We start from the raw sequence: 19,107 nt of genomic DNA, 5'->3' as shown, positions 1-19,107 counted from the left end.
GCACTTAGCAATGAGCAGAATGGTTATTTAAGAGAAACAGTAGCCATCTGAAATAATTTACTGATCCTGTCTCTGTGCAAGGGCTCTGGGCCAGAGTCTGTGGGAGACATAATCCTGAAAGGTTAAGAATGAGGGTAAGTACAAGTCAGTCCTCGGTGTACAGATAGGTTGTATTCCTGAACCACATGTGTTGAAACTTAACAGGCTTATTTCAGAGAAACCTATGAACAGGAGAGGGAGGCTTCCAGGCTAGTCCACGGGAGCCTATTAAACTCACAATGTACCTAACTATAGTACCTGAACATTACAGACCTCAAGCAGCCTTTAAAATCTGATTCCAGTAGAAAAAGGCATTCTGCATTCTAATATGGAATGCTGTCTCTGCCAAGGGCAGCCCCAACACAGGCTTGGAGATCCTGTTCTCTGCACAGGTCCACCACAGTGACAGAAGTACTGAGTTTCTTGTGCCCTCTGCTAGCATAAATATTAGAAAAGGAGAGTCTCAGGAACTTCCAGTGTTTGTAAGTGGGTGCCTAAATGTCCTCAGCATCAAGGGGAAGAGGGGACTTCATATGCTTCCTTCAGAGATGGGAGTCCTTGGCTGGAATGGACACTTATATAGGATAAATGTTCACTGAAAATTATTTGCCAGCTGAGAAGAGCCTATATACTGAATTAGGTGACTTGGAGAATGTCAGAGGTAAAAAGACTGTTTAAGGTCAGCTAATCCACCCCCCAACATTTTATAGAGGAGGAAGCTGACACTAAAGAAGCTTCAGAGAAGACGTGCTTGCAAGGGACAACATTAGAAGCACCCCCAGGTATCTGTCTGAGTGGCTCTGGGAGCCCACTGGTGTCCCAGAAGGAGGCCCTAGAGAGCAGGGAGTAAGTCTCAGCAGAAGACCCTCCTGAAGTAAGCTGCTCTCCTCCATGTGCCCCCTTTGTCCTTTCGAATAGACTGGTTTAGGTTGTCTGCCCATGTTTCATCCTCTCCCACGGTGCAGATATTTTTGCAATAAGTTAAACAGTATTTTGTAATTGTTGCCATTGATAGGTCCCTTGTTTTTTCTCAATCACTTTATGCCACTTTTAGAAGTGTTCCGTCTACTACAGCTATTTGGATATAGGGTTCTGATGGCTGGTGGGAGCCCACACATCTGGGTGCCAGTGGCTTGCAAGGAAGCCTTTACCGAGTTCTAGCTGCTTGGCTTTTCATTGTGGCCCTGTTAAGCCCAACATCTCTCTGCACAGGGTGTTCATAAGATGGCAGGTAATGGTACCTCTCTCACAGTGAAGTTACATGGCAGGTGCAGTATCTCTTGTAAAGCATGGAACAGTGCTAAGTAAAGATCATAGTGGGAATAAACATTTATTGAGTAGTGGATATATCAGGCAGGCCCTGTGATGAGGGTGTTACTTAGAAGATCTTATTTAACCCTCACAACAACCCTCTGAGATGGAGTAACTATTTTTATTTACATTTCATAAATGAGGAAACAGAGGCTTCAATAACTTGCCCAGGGTCACACAGCCAGTAGAGGAAGTGGGATCTGGTTAATGTTCATTTAGGTCAATGGATTTGGTATGTGAAATTCCCTAAAACTGACTTAAAAATAAAGGCACCTTTAAGCCACATCATTTATGAAAAGCGCTCTCATGTGCATAAAATGGAAAAATGATCACCTGTAAGTGTTCTTTTGTTTCAGGCCAGCAAGGGGTTTGCTGTGGTCTGACATGAGCCTGTGGCCCAGAGAAGACCTTGCATGTAGCAGACTGTAGATGGCCACCAAGTTCTCATGATGGTAGTCACCTCTGTGGGCCAGTCTAAGATACCCCAAGAGGGCCGAGCTGGACCCCTCCCAAGGTCACCTGACTCTTAACAACAACAGGAAATTAAGAGGCACTCCCAGGAGTGCCTACCTGCCCAAGTCACCCGTGTGCTTATCCTCATGGGTCTGAGTGTGAGTTGTGTGCTCTTGTGGGTGTGGTACCTGAGCCAGCACTAGATATTGCACCATGGACGACAAGGCTGATGCAAACCCTCCTCAGCCTCTCCTCCTGTGGCCTCTCCACATCCTTCACTCCCTTCAGGAAGCCACAAGATGGGATATTTTGTTGGCAAGCTCAGTGAATAGGGAGCAGTCAGGATAGGAAGGGAGTGGACATGGCAATCTCCTTGTCACCACAAGCACAGCTGAGACTGGACCCCATCCAGTCACACTCTAACACCAGCTCCCACAGCAGCCGCGCCCTCAGCTCAGTTTCCAAGAGTCAGAGTGGCTGTGCCCAGTGCTTCCTGGGGTGCTGACAGAGCTGAAAATGGACTCAACACAAAGAGCTTAAAAATAATGCTTTCCCAGCCCATAGTAGTCCTCATTCTGCTTCTGTTTCTGTGTCTTCCCCAAGAAGTGTTCAAGCTGTCTATTACATGCAGAAGAGTACCACACACAGAGAAGTGTTAATGCTGTGATGGTCCTGTAGAACTTCTCTGGAAAGGATCTCAGTGAACACACACATTCACAGACATACAGGAAGCCCAGGAGGTCAAAAGCTCATGTCAAACAGATCATGGGTGATCACATGACTTCTGTCAAACTTTGAGGTTCATTAAATATTAATCCACAAAAACTCATTGTCTCTTCTTTAAAAGGGGATAGCATGATAAAAATCCAGGAAGACATCTGGAAAGAGGAATATTTTAATGACCAAACAGAAACCTTTCACTTCAAGGCGAAACTGCACACCCGCCCCCCCCGCCCCTGCCCTGACCAGCCCCACCCCAGCTCCCTTACAGACAGTGGTGGAATCTACAGATGGGCCTGAGACTGTCTAAAGCAATGTTATTGCTAAGCTTGATAGCAATTGTCTAGGCCAAAAAGGGACCTAAGGCAGTGAGCCCATAGTTCTGACCTCCTGTGATCTGGGGAATTCATTAGTCGTTTGGGGATGCTGAAACCACCAAACTTCACAGATCAGTCTCCATAATGTGAATAAGACAGGCACTGGGGAGCCACTGAGAACCCACATTCCTTCCTCTGTGTATGCATTTTGCATTGCTGCTTTGCTCACTTCCTGATTTGCTAGCAAAACAAAGTCAAATTAACTTCAGCTCAGTCTGTGGACAGACATTCTGGACAGTCCTCCAGTGAGACCCACTCTATGTAATAAGTGTATGGATAGTGAGTTGAAAGGACATACACTAAAAACACAGGAGCAGTGTGGGACAGGGAGAGGGAACAAAAGGGAAAACAGTATGGGACAGGGATCCTTGGGATAGGGAAAAAGACAATTAACAATTTAAAAGGTTTTTGAATAAACTAACGGTGATAAGGAGCCGCGAACAGAGGAGTGTGAACAAGTCAATTCACTACCCCTGATGGCCGATAGAAAATAAGTGAATAAATAAATAAAGTGGTCTGTTTCAAATTAAATTCTGAGAAAGGGCACTGGATTGAGAAAAAAGATGTCACCACTCATTCACAAAATAGCCACTGGAGATTTCGGGAAAACTCATTTATATTTACACCCTGATTCTGATTTGATATATTTGAAAATGTAAAAAATAGCCCATGGAAATGTTCAAATCATTGTGGGAAAACGTTCAAATCGTTGTAGAAAATTCTACCACTTTTCTTCTGTTGAGTGCAGAGATATATAGTAAAAACGCCAAGAAAGGAAGAAATACCATGTGTGTGCCTGGTATACAGCAAATGCTTAATAAATATTTATTGCACAGTATACAAATTCAGCAATGCATATTTTGTATACCATATGTATTACAGACACACACTGTTGTGCAGGTTTTATGTATGTTTTCTTGCATTGGCTTTCTTAAACTAACATTTTAACTAACTCATGAAATCTTCCCTCTATGTATCTTTCTTGCTTTAGTCTTTAATTGGCATTTGATTTCACGAAGTAACCTCAAGAAACTTACTTTCCAAGCCTCTCTTTGCAATGTGTCTCTGTCCCTTTTCTTCCCTTTCTTCCTTACACATACACCACACTCACACAACACACACTACAATCTAGTCCCCTTTATTTAACTCATACATAGTTCAAAATATACCTTTTTATCAGAATTTAATAATTATCCATGACATTAACAACATTTTACTGAGTTATTTACATATCTTTTTTTTATTTTTTTATTTTTTAAATTTTTTTTAAAATTTTTATTTATTTATGATAGTCACAGAGAGAGAGAGAGAGGCAGAGACACAGGCAGAGGGAGAAGCAGGCTCCATACACCGGGACCCCGACGTGGGACTCGATCCTGGGTCTCCAGGATCGCGCCCTGGGCCAAAGGCAGGCGCCAAACCGCTGCGCCACCCAGGGATCCCTACATATCTTATTATAAACAGAGTAATCTTGTTCTTCCCATATACTTAACAGGCCCAATGATAAAAGTCTTTGGAGAGCAACACATAGTTATTAATTAACACATAAATAAATGTTTTTGATGGCATAAACTGTTTCTACATAGTGACATTTCCTGTGACAGTTTTGAAGCATGTTCAATTTTCAAATATACTTTTATGTCCTATATTACATAAAAATGGATAGTTAATAAGAATTCTAAGATTATTTTTTAAAAGACAAAGTAAAAAAAATGCTTCTAAACAGAACTTCTTGCCTGTTCACTTGTCAAGATCTAAAATATGGTTTTCTTGCAGGATATAAAATCAATGTGCAGAAATCTGTTGCATTTCTATACACTAATAATGAAGCAGGAGAAAGAGAAATTAAGGAAATAATTCCACTTACAATTGCACCAGAAACAATAAGATACCTAAGAAACAACCTAATCAAAGAGGTGAAAGATCTGTGCTCTGAAAACTATAAAAGACTGATGAAAGAAATTGAGGACAACACAAAGAAATGGAAAGACATTCCATGCTCATGGATTGGAAGAACAAATATTGTTAAAATGTCTGTACTACCCAAAGCAATTTACAGATTTAATGCATCCTTAAAAACACAAACAGTATTTTTCACAGAACTAGAACAAAAATATCCTGAAATTTATACAGAACCACAAAAGACCCTGAACAGCCAAAGTAATTTTGAAAAAGAAAAGGAAAGAAGTAGATATCACAGTTCCAGACCTCAAGTTCTATTATGAAGCTGTAGTAATCAAAACAGTATAGTACTAGCACACAAATAGACACACAGATCAATAGAACAGAATAGAAAATCCAGAAATAAACTCATAATTATATGGTCAATTAATTTTCAACAAAGTAGAAAAGAATATTCAATGGGAAAAGAGTCTATTCAACAAATGGTGTTGAGAAAAGTGGTCAACTACAGGCTAAAGAATGAAACTGAATCACTTTCTTACACTAGGCAAAAATAAACTCAAAATAGATTAAAGACGTAAATGTGAGATGTGGAACCATAAAAATCCTAAAAGAGAGCATAGGCAATGTCTCTGATATTGATCATAGCAACATTTTTCTAGGTATGTCTCTTAAAAAAAATAAGATTTTATTTATTTATTCATGAGAGACACAGAGAGGGAGAGGCAGAGACAGAGGCAGAGGGAAAAGCACACTCCATGCAGGGAGCCCAATGTGGGACTTCATCCCAGGACTCCAGGATCACATCCTGAGCCGAAGGCAGGTGCTTAACCACTGAGCCACCCAGGCGTCCTTCTAGGTATGTCTCCTGAGGCAAGAGAAATAAAAGCAAAAATAAAATATTAGGATTACATCAAAATCAAAAGCTTCTGTACAGCAAAGGAAACAACCAACAAAACTAAAAGGCAACCTATTGAATGAGAGAAGATATTTGCAAATGATATATCCGATACAGGGTTAGTATCCAAAACATATAAAGAACTGATACCACTCAACACCCAAAAAACAAATAAACCAATTAAAAAATGGGCAGAAGACATGAATAGACATTTCCCAAAGAAGACATACAGGTGAACTAATACATGAAAAGATACTCAACAATCATCATCAGGGAAATGCAAATCAAAACTACAATGAGATATCACCTCACATCTGTCAGAATGGCTAAAATAAAAAACATAAGAAGCAACAAGTGTTGGCAAGGACGTGGAGAAAAAGGAATCCTCGTGCATTGTAGGTGGGAATGCAAACTGGTGCAGCCTCTGTGGAAAACAGAATGGTGTTTCCTCAAAAAGTTAAAAATAGAACTACCTTATGATCCAGTAATCACACTATTGTGTATTTAACCAAAGAATACAAAAACACCAATTCAAAGGGATACATGCAGTCCTATGTATATACGTTTATAGCAGCATTATTTACAACAGCCAATAGCCAAATTATGGAAGCAGCCCAAGTGTCCATTGATAGATGAATGGATAGAGAAGAGGTGTTATATATATATAATATTCAACCACAAAAAAAAAGAATGAAATCTTGCCATTTGCCACGACATGGATAGAGCTAGAGAATATTTTGCTAAGCAAAATAAGTCAGTCAGAGAAAGACAAATACCATATGATTTCACTCATATGTGGAATTTAAGAAATAAAACAGATGAGCAAAGGGAAAAGAGAAAGAGAGAGACCAAGAAACAGACACTTACCTATAGAGAACAAATTGACAGTTAGAAAGGGAAGAGGGGTGAAAGAATAGAGGAAGTAGGTGATGGGGATTAAGGAATGCACTTGTGATGAGTACTGAGTAATATATGGAACTGCTGAATTACTGTATTGTACATCTGAAACTAGTATAACACTGTATGCTGACTATACTGGAATTAACATTAAAAATTAAAATAAAATACAATGACAAAACTAACATTAAAAAAACCTTAAAAACCAAAACAAACAAACAAATAAATAAATTATGGTTTTCATGATTGCTGAATGTCTGTCTACTCATACATAGTCTTGGATAGTCAACTGGGAGTCATGCCCTACTGAGTCCTGGAGGAAATATCCTGAAATATTTTAAGTAAAGTGATGCCTACAACAATATTAGATTCTTCCCCATCTGGGGAACACTAATCTGGACTAATCCTATCCCATCTTTAATTTTTCACCCTCATTCACCCTCCCTTCAAGTCTGGCCACCTCTGTCTATGAATGTTCACGGCTTTGTCCATGTGTCTCTCTGTGCCTAAATGCCCTTAGTAATTAGACTAGAACTTACTTCAAGGCCAGCCTCAAGATCACTTCCTTTGTAAGGTGGCCTTAATAACTCATGACAGTAAAAACCATTCTCTTCTCTGCATTGCTTGGTACTCCTGTGGCACTTTTCATCCAGGGATGTCTATTTCCCTATGTGACTTCTCCTTTGGCTTCAGGATTCTTGGAAGACAAGGACTGCACATGGTGTTTGACATATGGTAGAGAGGCAATAAGTAGTTGTTGAATAGACTTATTGAAGAATTTCTGGTCTGCATTAAGTATTTCTTTTTATACCTCTACTAATGATGCCCTACAGCTGTGGTCAAAACTGACCCCAGCCTCAAGAAGCAGAAGCCAGATGTCCTAACACCTTTGTTGGGTCTGCTTCTTTGGCAACAGCCTCTAGTTCTCCCAGTTTTCTCTTTCATTCTCTTTTTTACTCATCTCTCTTCTGTGTTTCCCCAGAAGTGAGAATGGGAACAAAGCCTCTGTAATACTCACTATTTGACAAAGTATTCCTGCTAAAAAATGTTTTTTTTAAAAAATGCAATTATATACTTCTGTAGCCCTCCCAGCAATGCCTATCATGGTTCTTGCCTTGAAAACTATTTGCTCAATTAATACATGGTTTTATATAATGCTATGTAATTCCAGGGAACTTATGATGCTTAAGATAATCAAAATTATTTATTATGAGGATATAATTTTTATGGGCTTGGGGAAACTAAGTGCCTGAAAACTCTGTACCTGCCCTAATATTACCCTGACAAGCTACTGGGAGACTTGATATATGCTATTGTGGTTAGCAAACCTGTTTCATAAACTTAGCAAAGGTAGACTTTCATTCAACCCATGTGAAAGTAAGAGCAATTTTGAATCATCGTATCAAAATGGATGAAGGTTGATTGTACATAGAAGCACAGCTAGCCCCCACATGCCTCTTTTGGTTGGACCTCTAGCCTCCAGCCCATTTTATTTTAGCCCATTTACAGCGTAAAGATGTCATAAATTTAAAGCACTTTTGGAGTAAAAAGTACTTTAAAGATCACCTAGCCAACTTGTTCCAGCTCAGAAACTGTAGGCTCAGGAATATACTAAAGGGACAACCATAAAGCCAGAGCTATCTTTAATATTTCAAAAAGTCCAGTGGAAATTATGCACTTAACCGGGAACATATGATAAAACCTCTTTTAAAAAGTCTGGTCTAAAAAAAATAAAAAATAAAAAATAAAAAGTCTGGTCTATTTATATTTGCTTCTAGTTAGGTTTTTGTCAACTCAGGGTTATAAAACTCTCTCTTGATGATCAAAGTCTCTGATTAATTACAAATGACAAAATAAATTCTTTAAAATGCAGAAAATTTTTGGAGGAAGATAAATCCTTCAAAACATGAAGTCCATGCAGAGAGAAACAATAAAAGAGGTCCATGGTGGTGAAAAGTTTGCAAACTACTGATTTCACCCAACACTCTCACTTTACAACCCAGAAAAGGAAACTGACTAGGGTAGAAAGACTTGCTTGGGTCACATGGCTAGTTGGTGGCAGGGTCAGGGAGCACCTGTCCTCTATTTCCTGGACCAGTGCTTTTAAACATTCCACACTAGAATATTATCAGTTGCCTTCCTTTAACCCTGTTTTTGCTTCCTGGTTTTCCTAAAATCACTGGATGGTGCAGAGAGGTAGGAGTATACCACACCCAGAAGGGAGGAGAATGAAGCAGATACCCAAGAGCAGGAAAAGCTGGAGACCAGCGACACCCACTGCTCAGGCTGTGATGTGAAGCCCAAGTGTCCTGGCGAAATGATCTCAGGACAGGAGCTCAGGGGGCTGGTGGGGATGACTGACAGAGGTGGCTGAAGGAAGTCCAATGGACAAGAATAAAGTTGGCTTCTGTTTCCTAGAAGCAAGGTTTCCTCATCAAAGGGGCATTGAGAATGGGAGCCTCTCACTCTGCCAGCTCATGATGGCAAATCACTGGCCCTATGGGATGGGGTCAGGAGGCATGTGTTTTGGTAGACAGCCAGGGAAGATAAAAAGAAATAAATGCAAAGGTGCAGAATGACCACCAATTGTATAGGGGACACACTTGCTTCTTGAGATTTCTAAGATTCCAAGATTCCCCACTAGCTGGGATGGATTTTATTCCATTATCTCCACCCCAAGCCCTATTTACCCAACAGGCTTATTCTTGTGAGTGGTGCTCCCTACTCAGAGTATTTATTTCTCTTTCTCTTCCCTTCACCCCCCAAAATCCTACAGGACCTCTAATTTGACAAAACCCTATACTCCGCAATCAGAAATATTTTTATCTTATAACATGTTGCCTCTCTTGGTAGGATTTTCTAGCCCAAATGGAAAAATCCAAATTCATTAACTGAGACAATTCAATTGTTTACAGTCTGATTCATAGATTAAGGAAAGACAGGACTTTAAAGCTCATCAAGGTCAATCTCCTCATTCTACCAAGAAGGAATCTAAGTCCTGGAGAAGGCAGTGACTGGTTTTCGATTATACAGCCACTTAGAAACAGAGCCAGCTCTCTTCAGCCTTTTCTATTGGATAGGAAATGGTTTTTCCCTTTCAAGAAGTTTGTGATGGAAGAATAGCTACAGGCACTAGCAGGGGTGGTATTAAGGTAGAAAGACCTTCCCAAATCATTCCATGTAGGTGACTACCTACGAGGTTGCCCCTTGTCTTGGGCACCTAATGGTGGTTCCTAGAAATCTGGACCAGAGCTGGGGAGCCTGCAACAGGTAAGTAAGGTATAATTACAGCCAGAGCCAAATATCACAAAGGCCTCACCCCTGTATGCTTATAGTTTTGTTCAAGCAGCACCAGCTGCTTGAAAACTCACTTTCAGATCTTTGAATTGATAGAACAGACCAAGAAAAAGACATTTATTTGTCTCAGGTCTTAGATTTGGGGGAACATTTTAGTTCAGTACAGTTTTCTTTTAGCTAGTCCTCTCTGTTGGCTGCCTGTAAAATGCTGTATTCTTTAGGCTCCATTCTCCTCTTTTTACTTATATACTGCTGACTAATCTCATCCACTCTCTCCCCTCATTTGATTACCTCCTGGCAGTTCCCCCTGAGCTCCAGATCTCTTTGTTGAATGGGCATCTTCCCTCAGATGATGCACAATCTGTTAGACTCCATAACTTTCAGGCAGCCTTCATCAATCCTTTCCTCCAAGGCCTACCCTACACTGCCACCCTGACTGATCAATATCCTGTGATCTACTCTTATAGCACTCTCCATCCACAATATATTATCACTGGTAATAATTATAATGGGTAATTTTGTGTTTTAACTGGGCACTGGTTACCCGGTTAATTGGTTAAACATTATTCTGGGTATTTTTGTGAGGGTATTTTTGGTGAAATTAATATTTACATTTGGTAGACTAAGTAAAGCAGATTGCTCTCCATCATGTTAGTGGGCTTCATCCAGTCAGCTGAAGTTTTGACTAGAAAAAAAGCTGACCCTAATGGCTAAAATGAGTAGCTCAGGAAACAACAGATGTTGGCAAAGATGTGGAAAGGGGAACCCTCTTAGACTGCTGGTGGAAATGCAAACTGGTGCAACCACTCAGGAAAACAGTATGAAGGTTCCTCACCAAGTTAAAAATGGAACTACTTTATGACTCAGCAATTGTACTTCTAGGTGTTTATCTAAAGGATACCACACAAGGAGCACATGTACCCCAATGTTTATAACAGCCATGCCCACAACAACCAAAATATGGAAAGAGCCCAAGTGTCCATCAATAGATGAATGGAAAAAGAAGATGCAGGAGATATATATATCCCCACACAATGGAATACTAACCATCAAAATGAATGAAATTTTGCCATTTGCAAGGACGTGGATGAAACTAGAGGGTATTACACTAAGTGAAATAAGCCAGTCAGAGAAAGATACATGCCATATGATTTCACTCATATGTGACATATAAGAAACAAAACAGATGAACATAGGGGAAGGGAAGGAAAAACAAAGTAAGATGGAAACAGAGAGGGAGGCAAACTATAAGAGATTATTAACTATAGGAAACAGAGGACTGCTGGAGGGGAGGTGGGTGGGGCATGGTGGAAACTGGGTGATGTGCCTTAAGGAGGGCAGTTGATATAATGAGCACTGGTTATTATATGCAAATGATGAATCAACAAATTCTATCCCTGAAACTAATAATACACTATATGTTAACTAAATTAAATTTAAATAAAATTTTTTTAAAAAGAAAAAGAAAAAAGGCTGACCCTCCCCCGAGTAGGGGAGAATTCTTCTGTTTGATGGCCTTTAAACTGGGACATTGGCCCTTCCTGGTTCAACAACAGTCTTCTGGCTTTGGGACTTGAACTGGAACATCAATTCTGCAGATTTTGGACTTGCCAGCCTACATGGCTATGTGAGTCAGTTCCTAATAATAAATCTCATATATCCTATTGATTCTGTTCCTCTGGAGAACCCTGACTAATATAATAGTAATGGTTATTTTTTTCACTGTTTTACTATGTGCTAGCACAAACACATCCCAACCGCACTTACTCCTCTATACACCATACATAGTAGGTATGTTTTATTTCTATTTTATAGATAAGGAATCAGGCTCAGGGAGGGACAGTAGTATGTTCCAAGTACTCTCACTCCGAAGTTCAGCATCATGCTGTACTGATAGGACTCATCAGTTTTATGGTCACCTGTGTGTGACCCTCACTGAATGGGAGGTTTTCTTCCTCTCTCTGCACTGCTGACATTGATTAGAGTCAAAACCAAATATTTTAACTTTACCTCCAAGTTGCTGTTGACAGACATTCCAGTCACCTGAAGGAAATTGAAGAGCACTAGAGATGCCAGCTTTGACTATGCTGTCAAGTGTTACTCTAGAATGCTTAAAAAAAACAAAACAAAACAAAAAAAAAACTGATGGAAAGTTCCTACCACTAAACTTCTCAGTGCAATGCCTCATGCTTATCCACCATATAAATTCTTCCTCATCAAGATCTTTAAGTCTGTCCATTAACTTTTAAATGTTAACCTAGAAAAGACAAAACTCCAGTTTCATTATGAAAGTCAGTGGGAAATAGAATGCACTTCATTCATGCATTTATTCATACATTCATTACTATCAAGTGGCTACCATTTGTCAAGCATTGGGCTAGATATTGAGGTTGACAGGTATTTCTAGATTATATAGGATAATATGTTCCTATATGTTACCAAGTATACTTTATTTGCAGAAATAGAAATGATATGAGATGCACTATACAAATGCAAGACTTTTTTTTTTTAAAGAGTGTTTATTTATTAATTTGACACAAAGAAAGAGAAAGAGAGAGAGAGACCACAAGCAGAGGGAGTGCCAGGCAGAGGCAGAGGGAGAAGCAGCCTCCTGGCTGAGCAAGGGGCCAGATACAGAGCTCGATCCCAGGACCCTGGGATCATGACCTGAGTCAAAGATAAATGCTTAACCAACTGAGCCAACTAGGTGCCCCACCAGACTTTTTGAAAAAGGAAATTTGAAGTGATTGGAGGTTTTTGAGTAGTATTTGAAATATGGCAGCATTCTGCAGAATGAATTAGAGAAATAAATGAGAGAGAGAGAGAGAAAGAGAGAGAGAGAGATAAGGCAGAGAAGGCAGAGACATATATTAAGGAGCAATTGCAGGAAGCTGGAGAATTTTGTAATTAGGTATAAGTTAAAGTGTTCGGGCCTCAGGTAAACAGAAAACAGAAATGAAAAGGGGACGGGGTGAGTGAAAAAGTATTGCAAAGAATTTATAAGATGTGGTGACAAGCAGATGTTAAGGGAAGGAAGAAAAAGTGACTCTTGGGTTTTGAGTAGGGGTGGCCAGAAGAATGGAATTTGGAAGGAGGAAATGGTTTGGAGGAAAAGCCCTGTTTGAGATACACTGAAGGTGTGAGAATTTGGTCTCTGAAGGAGCTATGTGGTGGGAGATGGATGAAATAGAATACAAGATTGCATAAACCATGCGTTCTTGCTCCATTCAAATACAAGATTGCATAAACCATGCCTTCTTGCTCCATTCACTCCTTTAGTTGATTCACAGGAATATTATATGACCACTTAAAGTATATTTGGAGGGTGATGTATGGAATTGTTGAATCACTATATTGTACAGTATGCTAACTAACTAGAATTACAATTAAAACTTTTAAAAAGTTAAAAAAAAACCTTGTATCTTCATGAAAAAATAAAGTGATGCATTTTAAAGTATATTTATTGATATGAAATAAAGTTTGCATATTAAGTGGAAAAAGCCAGTGTAAGTCTGAAAGGACTTACCCCACATGCTAACAGTGGTCATCTCTGTCTGGTGGTATGATTAGGGGTGGTTTTTCTTTCTTCTTTATGAATGGCATTTTTAAACTTTTAGCATAAATATGCTACGTTTGCCTTCATCTGAGACTGTCCCCAGGTCAGGAATTGAACAAAATCTGCTGTACTCTTCAGTCAGTGTGGGCTCATTTTTCCTGGACTGGTGTCCAGGAGCTTCCCATAACTCTCTTCCTGGAGAATACTTCCTCCCCATTGCAGGGCAGTCAACAAAACTGCAGTGGCTATAGCTCATCTATTCTCAGCAAAGCTCCCCAAATGCAATGTGCAGTGGGGAGGGGAGCAGGGATGTCTTGGGGCTGTCAGGAGGTAAGGTCTGGCCTCAGCCCTACCCTACAAGGCATCCTCCTCTTTGAAGGAGTCAGACTAGGAAGCCATGTGGGGATAATTGGTCAGGGAGGCCATGTCAGGCACAGAGAACTCAGAGCCTGCTTCTTCTGAATGGGCAAGAAGTTCTCTGAGTGGCCTCGGGTGGCCCTACTCAATAGCTCTTCTCTTCCCATTACTCAAGAGGTCTCTGAATGTGGAAACCTTTTTCTAGGCCTTCCTGATGCAATTGAATGAACATGTGATTGGCATCCAAGGATAAGAATATGCATTCTGGCTCTACTGCCTATTAATCGAGTGTGTGCCCGGCACTGACACTCTACCTGTATTAATTCATTTAATTGTCATACCAATCCTAAGAGGCTGGTGACTATTATGTTAATATTTCTCCCAGACTCTGGACGCTGGAATGCTTTTCACTCCAACCACATCTGCAAAGTCCTCCAATGATCTTCATGCTGCCAACTCATGTATGTTTTCCATCATCTAATGTCATCTGTGTATTTAAGTTGGCTAGTATCTCTTATTCAGTTTCCAAGATTGTCTCTGTTTCCCTCAACTCCCCAGCCCTAGATTCATCTGTTGTCTTTCAAAATCTAGTTCAGACACTACATCTCTGGAAAACCATCTCTGATTCCTGCGTCTCTCCTCTCTAATTAATGACTCTCTCATGTTACTTCCTGACAGTATATTGTTGTACTTAACACATTATATTAATTTGTTTACTTATCTGTGTCTCCTGTTAGGCAGAGGGCTCCTTAAAAGTTAAAAACATACTCCATTGCTTAATTGCCAATATATTATATGTAGTAGGTCCTCAATAAATTGCTTATATGAATAAATTAATAACTTAATAAATTGATGAATATGTACAGCTCATTTAATACGTTTACTAAGGAAAGGCAAATGGTGGTTGGAAATGTGACCAAATGATAAAGGAATGTGGTTTTGGGGGGATCCCTGGGTGGCTCAGCGGTTTGGCGCCTGCCTTTGGCGCAGGGAGCGATCCTGGGGTCCTGGGATCGAGTCCCGCGTCGGGCTCCTGGCGTGGAACCTGCTTCTCCGTTCTCCTGTGTCTCTGCCTCTCTCTTTCTCTCTCTACATCTATCATGAATAAATAAATAAATAAATAAATCTTAAAAAAAAAAAGGAATGTGGTTTTGTGTGTATGTTTATTTTACCTAGAAGGTGGCTAAGATCTGAGAAAAAGTGGTCTGAGGAGAGAGGAGAAGTTTTTAGGAAAGGGGAGAGCTAATCACATTTGCAGACTGAGGGGGAAAACTTTGTGGTAAAGAAAGAAGCAAGGAATGTGTATGGGGAAATGGCTGAAGCAAGAGCATGTGAGAGAAAGTTAGGATAGGCCCAAGAGCACAGGGAGGGAACAGCTGTGGACAGAGGAAAAGCCAGTGCTCACCAGCTCGCCCTGCCACCTGCTGTTTCATCACTGTCCTCAACTGGGATTCCCACCTCCTAAGGCAGCAGCATGTCTCCTATCACCTCAGTTGCCTGCTGGCACTGCCAAGACGCAGCAGGGAGGAAACATGCTGCTTCTCCTCTCAGTAATTTCTGAACCCTTGTGGTGGCAGGATCACCACCCAGATGCTAATAATTCCTCTTTTAGACCACAGAACAGAGCCACCATGTGCCCTTGGTTCTCTTGCAGCTCCTCCTAACCCCAGAGCTCCTTCCTTTGACTTGTTCCTTCTATTTAACATCATTCCTTCCTTAGCTACCTAGGCCTCACTAAGTGAGAAGATATTGTGAGACCTTACACTTTTATGTATATACTTACCAGGCATGAAATGGTCAAAGAAAAATGTTTACTTACTGTGGGAGTGTGTATAGAGGTGGTGGTGTTGGGAGGGGTGTGCTCCAACGGGAGAGAGTTTGTTTTTAGCTCAGATCTCAATCAGGAAGTTATTCACTCCAGCAAAGGCACTAAATAGATTGGGTCAGAAAACAAAGATGGGTCACCGAATGCTCAAAGAAGTGTAAAGAGTCAGCTGAAGCTGCAGCTCTTTGCAATTTAAGAGAGAGAAGCTGGTCCAGAATAATAATCAGGTAAACAGAATTTTACAGAGCTTTATATTCAATTGCTCATTTGACAAATATCTGAGTGTTTATTACTATTTGCCAGACACAGTGTAGACACAAGAGATATAATACTCAATGAAACAGATCAAAACCACTGCCCTCACAGAACTTACATCCCAAAGTGGGGAGACCAAAAGTAAACATCTGAAATAGGTAAATGATATGGTTTATCAGAAGGTGGTAAGTAGTATGGAAAGAAATAGAGTGAAGGTGTGGTGGTCAGCCTTCAAGATGGTGTCCAGTGATCCCACCTCCCTGTGTTTCCTCCCATACTGAATAGGTCTGGCCTATGTGATGAACAGGATACTGCAGAAGAGATGGTGTGACTTCCAAGGCTAGGTTAAAATTGATGTGGCTTCTGTTGGCTGTCCCTTGGATCACTTGTTCTGAGGAAAGCCAGTGGCCATGTCACAAGGCATACTCAAGTACCCTGGGAAACATCCATGTGGGGAGAAACTGAGGCTTCCTGCCCAAAGTCTGGTGCATAAGCCAGCTTAGAAATGAATCCTCCAGCCCCAGTCAAACATTCAGATGACTGCTGCAGCCTGGGGTGATGTGTGACTGCAACCTCAAGGAACAACCCAAGCCAGGACCCACCTAGCACTTCAGATTCCTGACCCACAGAAACTGTGAGAGATAAGACATATCTATTGGTGTTTTAAGCTGCTCAGTTTGGGGAAATTTGTTATGCAGCAATAGTTAACTAAGACAAAGGAGAACCAGTAATGACAGCAAGGTGGGGTGGGGACTGCAATTTTAAGTAGGATGTTTGGGGTAAGCCTCCATGAAAACAGAACACTTGAGCAGAGCGTTAAGTGAAATATGGAGATAGGCTGGAGGAAGAGCATCCCAGCCTGAGGAAACAGCCAGTACCAAGGCCTGGGGAGAGAGTGTTGGAAGATTTGAGGAACAGTAGGGCTGCATGGAGTGGAGAGAGAGGGAGCAAAGTTGGAGGTAAGGTTGGAGAGGTGATGAGGGAGAGGCAGTGGCTGATCACGAGAAATGAGAAATGACTACTGGATTTAGCTCCATAGAAGTCACTGTTGACCCTGGGAAAGTAGTCTCAGTGATTTAATGGAGATGAACGCCTGTTTGTAGTGGGTTTATGAAATAATGGGAAAAAGAAATTGGAGGCAGCAACTCTTTCAAGGAGTTTTACTGTAAAGGGGAACAGGGAAATGGGATGTATTTGTGGAAGGAAGTGGGGTCAAGAAAAGATTTATTGTTTAGATGGGAGAATACCAGCATGTGGGCATGCTGACAATAGAGGGTAAGTTAAACAGGCACAGGGAGAATTTCTGGAGCATTGTGCTTGAGTAGGTGGAAGGGGATGGGATCGAAGGTCCAAGTGCAGGATCTGGATTTGGAGAAAAGACAGAGGGTTCATCTACACCAAAGTCAGAAAGGCAGAGTATACACTGCAGATTCAGGAAGGCAGGCCAACATGCTGGTGACAACTCTTGTCTGATTGTTTGTCCTTCCTCAAAGAGAGAAATCAGCAATTTTCTTGGAAATAGACTGATAAAAGCTGTGCATAAAGTGAACCAGCATATAAAAAAAGACAGGAAAGAAAGACACATCTCAGTATGGCCTCTTATTTAGAAAAAAAAATGGCATGGCACATAGAAGAGAATCTACAGAACTAGAATAAGAGAATTATGAATTGGACAAGAACACAGGTCATTCTCTCAGCCTGACTCAAGGACTTTTACCAGTACCATAGCAAGACTACTTTATATCTTTTGCAGTTTGTGTGTGCATTTATGTGTGCATTAGCCATATGGTAAAATATAGGAAATTCTAATTCCAGAATGTGAGCTTATTCATACCTAATTCTTCCATTTTCATAAAATGCTGAGGTAAAAAGACTTTTTTAGTTCTTGTTAGAGAGTGATGTCTGGATTGGATGGACCTTACCTGGCTTTTGAAATCAATATGCAGGTGTTCAAAATGGTCAGAACCAGGCAAAGACAGAGAACCCTCTGAGTTTTACTGTCAGGGATATCATGCTCTATATCATCATCCAATGTTATACTCAAAACCATCCCTCCTCTCACCCTATACAGCATCCTTGGATTGAATTGGTACATTTGTCTGGCCTTTTTTTTTTTCCAGGAAAGTGTTTCAGTTTGGGACATTATAAAGTATCCCATTATTAAAATGAGGACCAGCTCCAGCTGCTCCTGGTCTTCTTCCTTGATGCTTAGTAAAGTCACATTCAAAATCAAACCCATGACCAGCTGCCCTCAAAGTTCTGACACTCTCTGATATGCTTGAGCTCCCTAAAGGCATAGGCCCACTCAACTCCTCCACCCTGGACCCTCCTACACCCACTTTGTGCTATAAACTGAGGGGAGGATATTTCTTTATGAAGACCCATCTAGGTTAAGTTAAATAGCCTGCTGATTTTCCCTGAAATACCATGAGTTATCTTCAAGTCTCCTTACACAGTATTGGGGGAGAAAGGGGTGGGGAGAGTGTTTGACTCATGTTTGAGAATTGTTTTACAATAAATAAAGATTAAAAAAAAAAAAACCCTGAATTCCTTCTGTATGTGACTTTCATTCAAACACATAGCATTTCTTTATTGAAGAAAAAAAAAATCCTTAATGTGCTAACAACTGTGCATTACCAAAGCCCTCGAGCTAAATTGCAAGAGAATTGAGAAAATAGGGCTATTAAAATATTTGGGTTATTTAGTGAAGTTGAATGAGGAGAGAAAAAAGACAATTGCAGCTTCCTCCTGCCTTCTACTCCCACCCACACTTCTATCTCTGTCTCTGTCTCTCTCTGTCTCTCTCGGTCTTGTTCTGTCTCTCAACCATACTGAAAGGGGAAATAGCTCTAGAAAATGATACAAGGGTACCTTGGGAACAATGTCCTGCCATGGCTTTAACTGACCACCATATATACCCTCAGATGAAGTGTTGGGTTTGTCCTCTATCCTTCTCCGCTCCTCCCTTTCAAATCATTCCATTTGAAATCATTAATTGATGTGCATTGAATTCCTACTATGCTCAAAGCACTATGATCTGTAATTTGAGGTGAGGAAAGGCTTAGAAAATTGAAACATATAGTCTCCTTAGAAGAAAACAATTTTACATGAAATAAGCAACACATTATATTTAACAAGTATATAATTCTTTTTAAAAAATGCTTTATCTTAGTGAAGAAGAGAACCAAGATTTTTCCTTTGTCTCCTATTTGCCAGGCAC

Source organism: Canis lupus, chromosome 17 (genome assembly GCF_011100685.1).
Source record: "Canis lupus familiaris isolate Mischka breed German Shepherd chromosome 17, alternate assembly UU_Cfam_GSD_1.0, whole genome shotgun sequence".
NCBI lineage: Eukaryota > Metazoa > Chordata > Mammalia > Carnivora > Canidae > Canis > Canis lupus.
Note: the sequence above shows the minus strand (reverse complement) of the source record.